General features: G+C 43.9%; 1 pseudogene; it reads right to left on the bottom strand.

The window, feature by feature from the left end:
- Positions 1-303: 303 nt before the first annotated feature.
- On the bottom strand, positions 304-9,600 carry LOC109025843 (archaemetzincin-2-like; annotated as a pseudogene).
- Positions 9,601-11,012: the final 1,412 nt, after the last annotated feature.

Raw genomic sequence — 11,012 nt, 5'->3', positions numbered from 1 at the left:
TATTTTTAGTAGAAACAGGGTTTCTCTATGTTGGCCAGGCTGGTCTCGAACTCTTGACCTCAGGTGATCCACCCACCTCAGCCTCCCAAAGTGCTGGGATTACAGGCCTGAGCCACCACGCCCAGCCTAAATTATTCTTATAGAAAAACTTTCTTTCTTTCTTTCTTTGTATACATTCAAGGAATAAAAATGCAGTTTTGCTACACTGTAATATATTGTGTTGTGGTGAAGACAGGGCCCTCAGTGCATCCATCCTTGGAGCAACACACACTGTACCTACTAAGCAAGTCATCCATCTCCCGCTCAAGTCTTGCAGCATTGAAGCGGCAAAATACTCGCCATTCCAGGACTGTAATTGTCACTTGAAGATGTTCTCTGGGACCTCTTCACATTGCTTTTATATCATGAACAATAAAAATCACTGCCATACCTGGCAAAGCTGAATTCCCAACACCATCTGTCAAAGAAGCCTGTCCAAACACAAAATTCCAGGTGTCTCTTGGGTTAAGATCAATCATTGTTATCCCTGCAACATAGAATGCATCTTTCGGTTTCCTTTTTGTTTTTTTCACTTCAGAATGTGCCCTACATGAATTTGCAGGTTTGGTACATTATCACCGACTCTGAAAGAACACCTCATTGCAGAAATAGGAGCTGGTTCCGGGAGTTGTACTGTCAAGCTGTAGAATAATGCTTCGTAGTGGCCCATGAACCATTGAATATATTCTACACTGATAATTCTGGTATTTCCTAGAGATCCAATACATACCAATGGACTATACATAAATACTGCATTTCTCTGGGGCATTTCTCCTGTAAGGATCATAGAAAACTGTTCAATCTTCAGAAGCCTTCCTCTCAAGCTGACTGAAAATGCAGGCTAGTGAGTCCAGAGTGATCACTGTCTGGTTGGAAGCCTGTTTTCATAGAACAGTCTTCCCCAGTATCTGAGCTCTGATATTGGGATATACATATACATGCTGTGTTCTTTGGCATGAGAACAGTCTTTAGCATGTTTACAGAAGGAGATTATCACTGAATGTTTCACTTTACAAAGACATGCATGTCTGCGCCTGGCCCTGTTGTATGAGATGCCTTCACCCCCAACAGCCCTCGACACTGCCAGCTTGCCTTCCATGGGACCCCCGCCTGCATTCATTTCTTGAGTCAGTTTGGGTAGATTGTGTGTTTCTAGAATTTATTTATTTCATCTAATTAGGCGTCTTAAGTTGTGGCTAGGTTGGGTTATCTAATTTGTGGGTTTGTAACTATTCATAACATTCTCTTATGGTCTTTTCCATTTCTATAAAATTGGTAGTAGTATCTCTACGTTCATTTTCTAATTTCAGTAATAATTTTTCTTTTTTTATTTCCCCTTTCGAGAATGAAAGATTTTAGTAATTTGTCTCCTCCCTTTTTTCCTAGTCAAGATTTGTCGGTTTTGTTGATCTTTTTAAGAATCAACTTTTAGTTTCATTGATTTTCTCTACTGAGTTTTGATTCTGTACTTAATCTGTGCCCTACCACTATGATTCCTTCTTTCTCCGTTAGTTTGCTTCTACTAGTTCCATAGGTGTAGAATTAGTTTATTGATTGGAGATATTTCTTCTTTTTCAACATATACATTTACAGCTATAAGTTCCTCTTAGCACTGCTATGTTGTGTTTTGTTTTTATTCGTCTCAAAATACTTTTTAATTTCCCTTGTGATTTCTTCTTTTACCCACTGGTTGTTTAAGACTTTAATTTCCACATATTTGTGAATTTTCTGGTTTTCCTGGTGTTATTCATTTCTAGTTTTATTCCATTGTAATTGGAAAAGATGCTGTGTATACTGTTAGTCTTTTTCCCCTTCTGTCTCTCTCTTTTTTTTTTTTTTGAGACAGTCTCATTCTGTCGCCAAGGCTAGAGTGCAGTGGCACAATCGCAGCTCACTGCAACCTCTGCCTCCAGGGTTAAAGCAAAATCATGCCTCAGCCTCCCAAGTAGCTGGGATTACAGGTATGTGTCACCATGCCTGGCTGATTTTTGTATTTTTAGTAGAGACACGGTTTCACCATGTTGGCCAGGCTGGTCTTGAACTCCTGGCCTCAAGTGATCCACCCACCTTGGCCTTCCAAAGTGCTGGGATTACAGGCATGAGCCTCCACGCCTGGCCTGATGTTAGTCTTTTTAAATTTATTAAGATTTGTTTTATGGCTTAACACATGGTTTATGCTGGAGAATGTTCCATATACACTGGAGAAGAATGTGTATTTTGCTGTTGCTTGGTGCTCTATGTCTGTTAGCTCAGACTGGTTTATAGTATTGTTCAGTTTCCTGATTTCCTTATTGATCTGTCTGTTGTATCTATTACTGAGAGTGGGATATTGAAGTGTCTAACTATTATTGAAGAATTGTTTCTCTCTTCAATTCTATCCATTTTTGCTCTATACATTTGGGGACTGTATTATTAGTTATAAATATGTTTATAAGTGTTATATCTTTTTGCTATAGTTAACATTATAACAATATGAAATGTCCCTTCTCTCTTGAAACCATTTTTCATTTAGAGTCAATTTTGTTTAACAATGATACAGTCACTTTGGCTCCCTTTTGGTTATTATTTGCATGGAATATCTTTTTCCATCCTTGCATTTTCAGCTTCCTTGTTTTTTTATATACGAGTATCTTGTGGACAGCATATAGATTTTTTTTTTTTTTTTGAGACAGAGCCTTGCTCTGTTGCCAGGCTGGAGTGCAGTGGCACAATCTCGACTCACTGCAACCTCCACCTCCCAGGTTCAAGTGATTCTCCTGCCTCAGCTTCCTGAGTAGCTGGGATTACAGGCACCCACCACCAGGCCTGGCTAGTTTTGTATTTTTAGTAGAGACAGGGTTTTGCTATGTTTGCCAGGCTGGTCTCGAACTCCTGACCTCAGGTGATTCACCCGCCTCAGCCTCCCAAAGTGCTGGCATTACAGGCATGAGCCATCATGCCTGGCCAGATTCTTTTTTTAATTCATTCTGCTAGTCTCTGGGTTTTTTTTTTTTTAGACGGAGTTTCACTCTTGTTGCCCAGGCTGGAGTGCAATGGTGCGAATCGCTTGAATCTCTGCCTCCCGGGTTCATGCTTTTTTCCTGCCTCAGCCTCCTGAGTAGCTGGGATTACAGGCATGCGCCACTATGCCCAGCTAATTTTGTATTTTTAGTAAAGATGGGGTTTCACCATGTTGACCAGGCTAGTCTCAAACTCCTGACCTCAGGTGATCCGCCCACCTCGGCCTCCCAAAGTGCTGGGATTATAGGCATGAGCCACCAGAGCCAACCTGTTTTTTTATGTTTCTTTATTTTTTTTATTGATACATAATAATTGCATATTTATGGGGTACACATAGTGTTATGATACATGTATGTAATATGTGATGATTGAATCAGGATATTGAGGATATTCATCGTCTCAAACATTTGTGTTGGGAACATTTCAAATCTTCTAGTTATCTTTGAAATGTACAGTATATTATTGACTATAGTCACCGTACTGTTCTGTTGAACACAAGACCTTGTTGCTTCTAACTGTATGTTTATACCCATTAACCAACCTCTCTTCATCCCCTCATTCTCTGCCTTCCCTTTCTTTTTTTGAGTCAGGGTCTCTGTCACCCAGGCTGGAGTGCAGTGGCACAATCACAGCTCACTGAAGCCTCAACCTCCCGGGCTCAAGCTGTCCTCCCACCTCAGCCTCCTGAGAAGCTAGAACTACAGGCACCTGCCGCCACAACTAGCTAATTTTTTAAATTATTTGTACAGACAGGGTCCCACTATGTTGCTCAGGCTGGTCTCAAATTCCTGGGCTCAAGCAATCCTCCCCCCTCAGCCTCCCAAAGTGCTGGGAATACAAAAATGCAAACTGCCACACCTGCCCACCCCATTCTGTCTTTTAAAAGGAGAGTTTAGTCAGCTTGCATTGAAGGTGATTGCTGATAAAGAAGGATTTACCTCTGTTATTTAGCTATTTTTTTCTGTGCATCTTCTAGTTTTGTTTCTTAATTCCTCCATTACTACCTTTTCTTGTAGTTAGCTGATTTTTTATAATATACCATTTTGATTCCTTTCTTCTTTACTTTTCTGTATGTTTTTAAAGTTCTTTTCTTAGGCGTTACCTTGGGTATTTCAGTTAAGATCCTAAACTTATGACGATACTCTGAATAATACCAACTTAGTTTCAATAATATACGTTAAATAAAATGTATGGGAAGCCATTGGTTTGTATTGAGCTTCTGAACCAGACCCCAGTAGACCAAACCAAAATGGAGTCACTCATGCTAAAGTTTCATGTCACCAAAGTGAAACTAAGTTATTTATCTGACCTTCTGGGAAATCAGCAGAGAGAAAGATAATAACCACATCTCCAAACAAGCCAGTTTTAGCCAGCTTGCTGAGGAAGCCCCCCCCCCCCCCCGCTTTAACTCTTACAAAGAAAATACCTTGAAGTAACCTGATGCTGACCAATCTGCCTTTGGTTTTTTTTTTTTGTTTTTTTTTTCTGAGACGGAGTCTCGTACTGTCACCCAGGCTGGAGTGCAGTGGCGCGATGTCGGCTCACTGCAACTCCTGCCTCCCGGGTTCAAGCAATTCTCCTGCCTCAGCCTCCGGAGTAGCTGGGATTACAGGCGCCCGCCACCACGCCCAGCTAATTTTTTGTATTTTTATTAGAGACGGGGTTTCAGCATGTTGGCCAGGATGGTCTTGATCTCCTGACCTCGTGATCCGCCCGCCTCGACCTCCCAAACTGCTGGGATTACAGGCGGGGGCCACCGCGCCGGGCCTGCCTCTGGCTTTCTATTTCTGCCTTCTTCAGCCCTTTTTCTACCTATAAAGCCAATCTCTTCTGCTCAGCTTATCAGAGCACCTTTTCTAAATTTTTAGAGTCAATGCTGCCCTTATTCGTGAATTGCTAATAAAAGCCAATTGGCTCATTTAACCAAATTATTTGTGATTTTGGCTTTTGACAGTTGTGATGATCTGTGAAGCAACCCGAAGGAGATTTCTGATGGCCCTTGAGGTCCCTAAGGAACACAGGCAAGACGCCACTGACTCCTGCTGGGTCCTCTCTTTCTCACAGAGCCCTGGGGTCATGAGTAGGTTCCTCTCAGGTCTGGGCTGCGTTGAGCCTAATCCTTTTGGCTTTTGTATCCAAGGTCCATTCGTGCTGTGAGAGAACACATGACCTTTAGGTACTGATAGGGTTTGAATCTGTGTCCCCGCCCAAATCTCATGCAGAATTGTAATCTTCAGCGTTGGAGGTGGGGCCTAGCGGGAGGTGATTGGATCAAGGGGGTGGATTTCTCATGAAGGGTTTAGCACCATCGCCTCTTGGTGCTGTTCTCGTGATACTGAGTGAGTTCTCATGAGATCTGGTTGTTTAAAAGAGGGCGGCACCTCCCCCTTCTCACTCTCTTGCTCCTGCTCCTGCCATGTAAGACATGCCTGCTCTCTGTTCACCTTCCGCCATGATTGTAAGCTTCCTGAGGCCCCCAGAAGCCAAGCAGATGCCAGCATCATGCTTCCTGTACAGCCCGCAGACCTGCAAGCCAATTAAACTTCTTTTCTTTATAAATTACCCAGTCTCATATATTTCTTTTTTAATATTACTTTTTTGGAGACAGTCTCTCTCTGTCACCCAGCTTGGAGTGCAGTGGCACAATCTTGGTTCACCACAAACTCCACCTCCTGGGTTCAAGCGATTCTTGTCCCTCAGCCTCCCAAGTAGCTGTGCTTATGGGCACGCACCATCATGCCCAGCTAATTTTTGAATTTTTTTGTAGAGACGGGGTTTCACCATGTTGGCCAGGCTGGTCTCAAACTCCTGACCTCAAGTGATCCACCCACCTCAGCCTCCCAAAGTGCTGGGATTACAGGCAGGAACCACCATCCCTGGCCAGATACTTCTTTATAGCAATGTAAGAATGGACAATACAAGTACCAAGGATTCATCAGTGCTGTGAGGGGGCAAATGTCCTTTTGGGGTTTATGGTGACCAAGGGATCACTGACAAGTGCCAATGTTTAAAGGTAACTGGTGGCAGCTGCAGTAAGTGATAATTACTACTAGCTGGTGATTCCAGTTTTCAGACATCTGCAGGGATTTGGGTTGTCTCCTCTGAATTAGGGAAAAAACTGGCTAAATTGTTCAAGGGACTCTCAGACTTGAACTGATGAGCACAGGAAGGGATCCTAAAAGCTCATAGAGTGCACGCCACCTACAGAGAGGCCTCCAGTGAAAGGTTCATAGAGTGGGTCAGTTTGGCACTAGATCACCCACAGCTTCAAGACAACTTCTTTTTTTTCTTTTTTGAAGCAAGATCTCGCCCTGCCGCCGAGGCTGGAGTGCAGTGGTGTGATCTCGGCTCACTGCAGGCTTGACCTCCCAGGCTCAAGCGATCCTCCCACCTCAGCCTCCCACGTAGCTGGGACTACAGGCACATGCCACCGTATCTGGCTAATTTTTCTTTCTTTTTTTTTTTTTTGTTAGAGATGGTGTCTCACCCTGTTCCCCAGGCTGGTCTCAAACATCTGGGCTCAAGCAATCCTCTCCCCTCGGCTTTTGAAAGGACTGGGATTATAAGTGTGAGCCACCACGCCTGGCAAGAAAATTTCTATGCAATAAGAAACACTGAAAACTTCAGATGACCCCACCCCCATATAATTCCCTGTTAGGCTTTTATTTTGGCTCTCAGAGACCCAAGATTAGATGTAAAAAATGGGATCCTTAATTTCCTTTTTTTTATTTTTTATTTTTTTGAGACAGGGTCTCACTCTATGACCCTAGCTGGAGTGCAGTGGGACTATCATGGCTACTGCAGCATGACCTCCCCAGGCTCAGGTGATCCTCCCACCGCAGCCTCCCGAGTAGCTGGCACTACAAGCATTCGCCACCATGCTTGGCTAATTTTTGTATTTTGTAGAGATGTGGATTCACCATGTTGTGCAGACTGGTCCTGAACTCTGAGGCTCAAATGATCTGTCCTCCTCGGCCTCCCAAAGTGCTGGGATTACAAGCACGAGCCACCAGACCCGGTCCTTCCGTTTTTTCTTTTCTTTCTTTTATTTTTTAGAAACAGTCTTGCTCCGTCACCTAGGCTGAAATGTAGTGGTGCGTTCATAGCTCACTGTAACCTCAAACTCCTGGGGTCAAGTGATCCTCCCACTCAGCCTCCCAGAGTGCTGGGATTAGAGGCAGGAGGCACCAGACCGGGCCACATATCCTTGATATTTAAAGAACTGAGCACTCCACAGTCCTGCTATGCCTACCTTTTACATGGATAAGAATTATTGCCCTGGAAGCCCTTTTTTGTAGTTGTTGTTGTTTTTTTTTTTCTTTTCTTTTTTTTTTTCTTTTCTTTTTTTTTTTTTTTGAGATGGAGTCTTGCTTTGTCGCCCAGGCTACATTGCAGTGGTGCCATCTCTGCTCACTGCAACCTCCACCTCCTGGGTTCAAGAGATTCTCCTGCCTCAGCCTCCCAAGTAGCTGGGATTATAGGTGCCTGCCACTGCACCCAGCTAATTTTTGTATTTTTAGTAGAAACGGGGTTTCACCATCTTGGTCAGGCTGGTCTCAAACTCCTGACCTCAAGTGATCCACCCGCCTTGGCCTCCCAAAGTGCTGGGATTAAAGTGTGAGTCACCACATCCGGCTGGAAGCCCATTTTTTATAAAGACTTAGAAAAATGATAAAATCTTACCCATTGATAATTGAGAATTACAGGGGTCATTATAAAGAACATTACAGGTGGACAAGATCATCCATCTAAGAAGTACATTTGAAAATGAGGAGTCCGGGCACGTTGGGTGGTTCAAGGCCAGGCGCGGTGCCTCACGCCTGTAATCCCAGCACTTTGGGAGGCTGAGGAAGGCAGATCACCTGAGGTCAGGTGTTCAAGACCAGCCTGCCAACATGGTGAAACCCCATCTCTACTAAAAATAAAAAGATTAGCCGGGCATGGCGGTGGGCACCTGTAATCCCAGCTATTTGGGAGGCCGAAGCAGGAGAATCACTTGAACCCAGGAGGCAGAGGTTGCAGTGAGCCGAGATTGTGCCATTGCACTCCAGCCTGGGCGACAGAGCGAGACTCTATCTCATAAAAAAAAAAAAAAAGAAAGAAAGAAAGAAAGAAAGAAAAGAAAATGAGGGGCAGAGCATGGTGACTCATGCCTGTAGTCCCAGCTACTCAGAAGGCTGAGGTGGAAGGATCACTTGAGCCCAGGAGGTCGAGGCTGCACTGAGCCATGATCAGGCCACCGCACTAGCCTGGACAACTGAGTGAGAGCCTGCCTCAAAAAAAAAAAAAAAAAGGAAAGAGAGAAAAGAAATGAAGTGCTCCCAAATTAGATTCACCCAGGGACAGCTATTTTATTTGTCATGCAGATCAAATAGCCAGGCATGGTGGTAGGCACCTGTAATCCCAGCTACTCAGGTGGCTGAGGCAGGAGAATCGCTTGAACCAGTGAGGCAGAGGTTACAGGGAGCCAAGATGGCACCACTGCACTCCAGCCTGGGTGACAGAGCGAGACTTCGTCTCAAAAAAAAAAGTAAATAAGTAAAACAGCAGGACCCCCCAAAAAATTTTTTTTGCCTATTTAAAATACTCTTTTAAAAAGGCAAATAAGAATCTTAAGCAGGCTGGGTGTAATGGCTCATGCCTGTAATCCTAGCACTTCAAGAGGGAGGATTGCTTGAACCTAGGAGTTTGAGACCAGCCTGGGCAACATAGCAAGACCCTGCTTCTATAAAATATTAAAAAATTAGCCAGGTATGGTGGCATGTGCCTGTAGCCATAGGTACTCAGGAGGCTGAGGTGGGAGGATCACTTGAGCCCAGCAGTTCAAGGCTGCAGTGAGCTCTGATCATGCCACTGCACTCCAGCCTGGGCAACAAAGTGAGACCCTGTTTCTAAAACTAAAAATAAAAAAGAATCTTAAGCAACTAACTGATGAGAAAAAAATGAGTTTATTTACTAACCTTTTGGCTTAGTGACCTTCCCCCGCCCCAAGACTAATAGAACGCTAGATAAAGTATTTATACAGGTTAGGCCACTAGGTCAAGAAAGTTTGCTTCTTTAATTACTTTTCTGCTCTGGCCAAATTCCTGAGCTCAGAACCATCCATGCTGAGTCTAGGCAGAGGAAAAGCTTTGTCTGCCCTGTTTGTTAATGAGCTCTGCCCTGAACCCAACAATCTGGTTACAAAAAACAAAACTACAGGCTAAACTGAAAAGCTTCCTATCTAACTAAATTATTATCCAAAATATGCCTTTCTTGGCCCTCAGCCAGTTATTTTGAAAATCGACATAACTCCTAGCTAACATGGTGAAACCCCGTCTCTACTAAAAATACAAAAAAAATTAGCCGGGCGTGGTGGCGGGCGCCTGTAATCCCAGCTACTCGGGAGAACGGCGTGAACCCGGGAGGCGGAGCTTGCAGTGAGCCGAGATTGCACCACTGCACTCCAGCCTGGGCGACAGAGCGAGACTCCGTCTCAAAAAAAAAAATAATAAAAATAAAAATAAAAATAAAAAAATAAAAAAGAAAATCGACGTAGCAAGCCTTACCTTTGCTGACCATCTTGTCTTAACTGGGCTTTTTACCCATACCCTTCTTTGTTTTGGCAAATGATGGTATTTAGACCTAAAGTGTAAACTGTACTCCCTTAAGATATAAATTTTCTGCCCTTGTTTTACCTAAGAGCTATCCCGTTGGAAATGCAAACGTAGGGAGGAAAAGTTTTAGATGATGATTGAAAATGTGCCAGGCCATGCGCAGTGGCTGCCTGTAATCCCAACACTTTGGGCAGCCAAGGCGGGAGGATTGTTTGAGCCCAGGAGTTTGAGACCAGCCTGGGCAACATGGTAAGACCCCATCTCTACAAAAAATTTTAAAATGAGCTGAGCGTAGTGGTGCATGCCTGTAGTCCCAGCTACTCTGGGTTCTGAGGTCAAAGGATCACCTGAACCCAAGAGGTCAAGACTGCACTAAACCCTGATTGTGCCACTGCACTCCAACCTAAGTGACAGAGTGAGACCCTGTCTCAAAAAAAAAAAAAAGGGCTGAATAAAACAGACGTTAATGAGGTTAAAACCAAGGTCTAATCTACCAAATGTTGGGCATGCCAGAGGGACCTCCTGCCAGGTCCCCAACATTACAGAGCCCCAAACCAGTCTGCTCTATTGATCCCAGTTTGGAGAAATTTTTAAAAACAGAAGAAAAAGATTACAATGAAAAGTCTAATCTGAAATTACTTAGGGCAATCATCAGGCAGGTCACTAGAGATAAGGATTGAAAATGGGGCAGAGATCTTTGATTCGGCCCCTGCTACAGTGAGTAAGGCAGTCAGGTGGTGAAGACAAGACATCTGTAGACCAATTGTTTGATAGAAAAGTAAGTCAATTGAAAGATTGGTAGTCTGCAGGCAGAGGGTACTATTTAGGAATAGGCAAATGAAAAACCTTAATGTTTCCACAGAAACACCCTCATTAAAAAAAAAAGAGAGGCTGGGTGCGGTGGCTCATGCCTGTAATCCCAGCACTTCAGGAGGCCGAGGTGGGAGGGTTACCTGAGGTCAGGAGTTCGAGACCAGCCTGGCCAACATGCTGAAACCCCGTCTCTACTAAAAATACAAAAAAAATGAGCCGAATGTGGTGATCCATGCCTGTAATCTCCTGCTGAGGCAGGAGGATCGCTTGAACCCCTGAGGCAGAGGTTGCAGCAAGCCGAGATCGCACCACTGCACTCCAGCCTAGATGGCAGAGTGAGACCCCATCTAAAAAGAAAAAAAAAAGAGAAAAACCTTAATGAAAACTATAGATCCTTGCATCTGTCTGCATGTAAGCTCCTGAAAGTGCAGAAATGGACACAAATGCTTTTGAATTCACATAACTTGGGTAAATCTTTGGTAAATAAGACGAGTTTAATATTGTCGGTTTAATAATAAACAGAGGGCCCAGCATGGTGGCTCATGCCTGTAATCCCAGCACTTT

The sequence above is a fragment of the Gorilla gorilla genome, chromosome 11 (genome assembly GCF_029281585.2).
Source record: "Gorilla gorilla gorilla isolate KB3781 chromosome 11, NHGRI_mGorGor1-v2.1_pri, whole genome shotgun sequence".
Lineage (NCBI taxonomy): Eukaryota > Metazoa > Chordata > Mammalia > Primates > Hominidae > Gorilla > Gorilla gorilla.
This window is presented reverse-complemented; position numbering and strand designations above follow the sequence as displayed.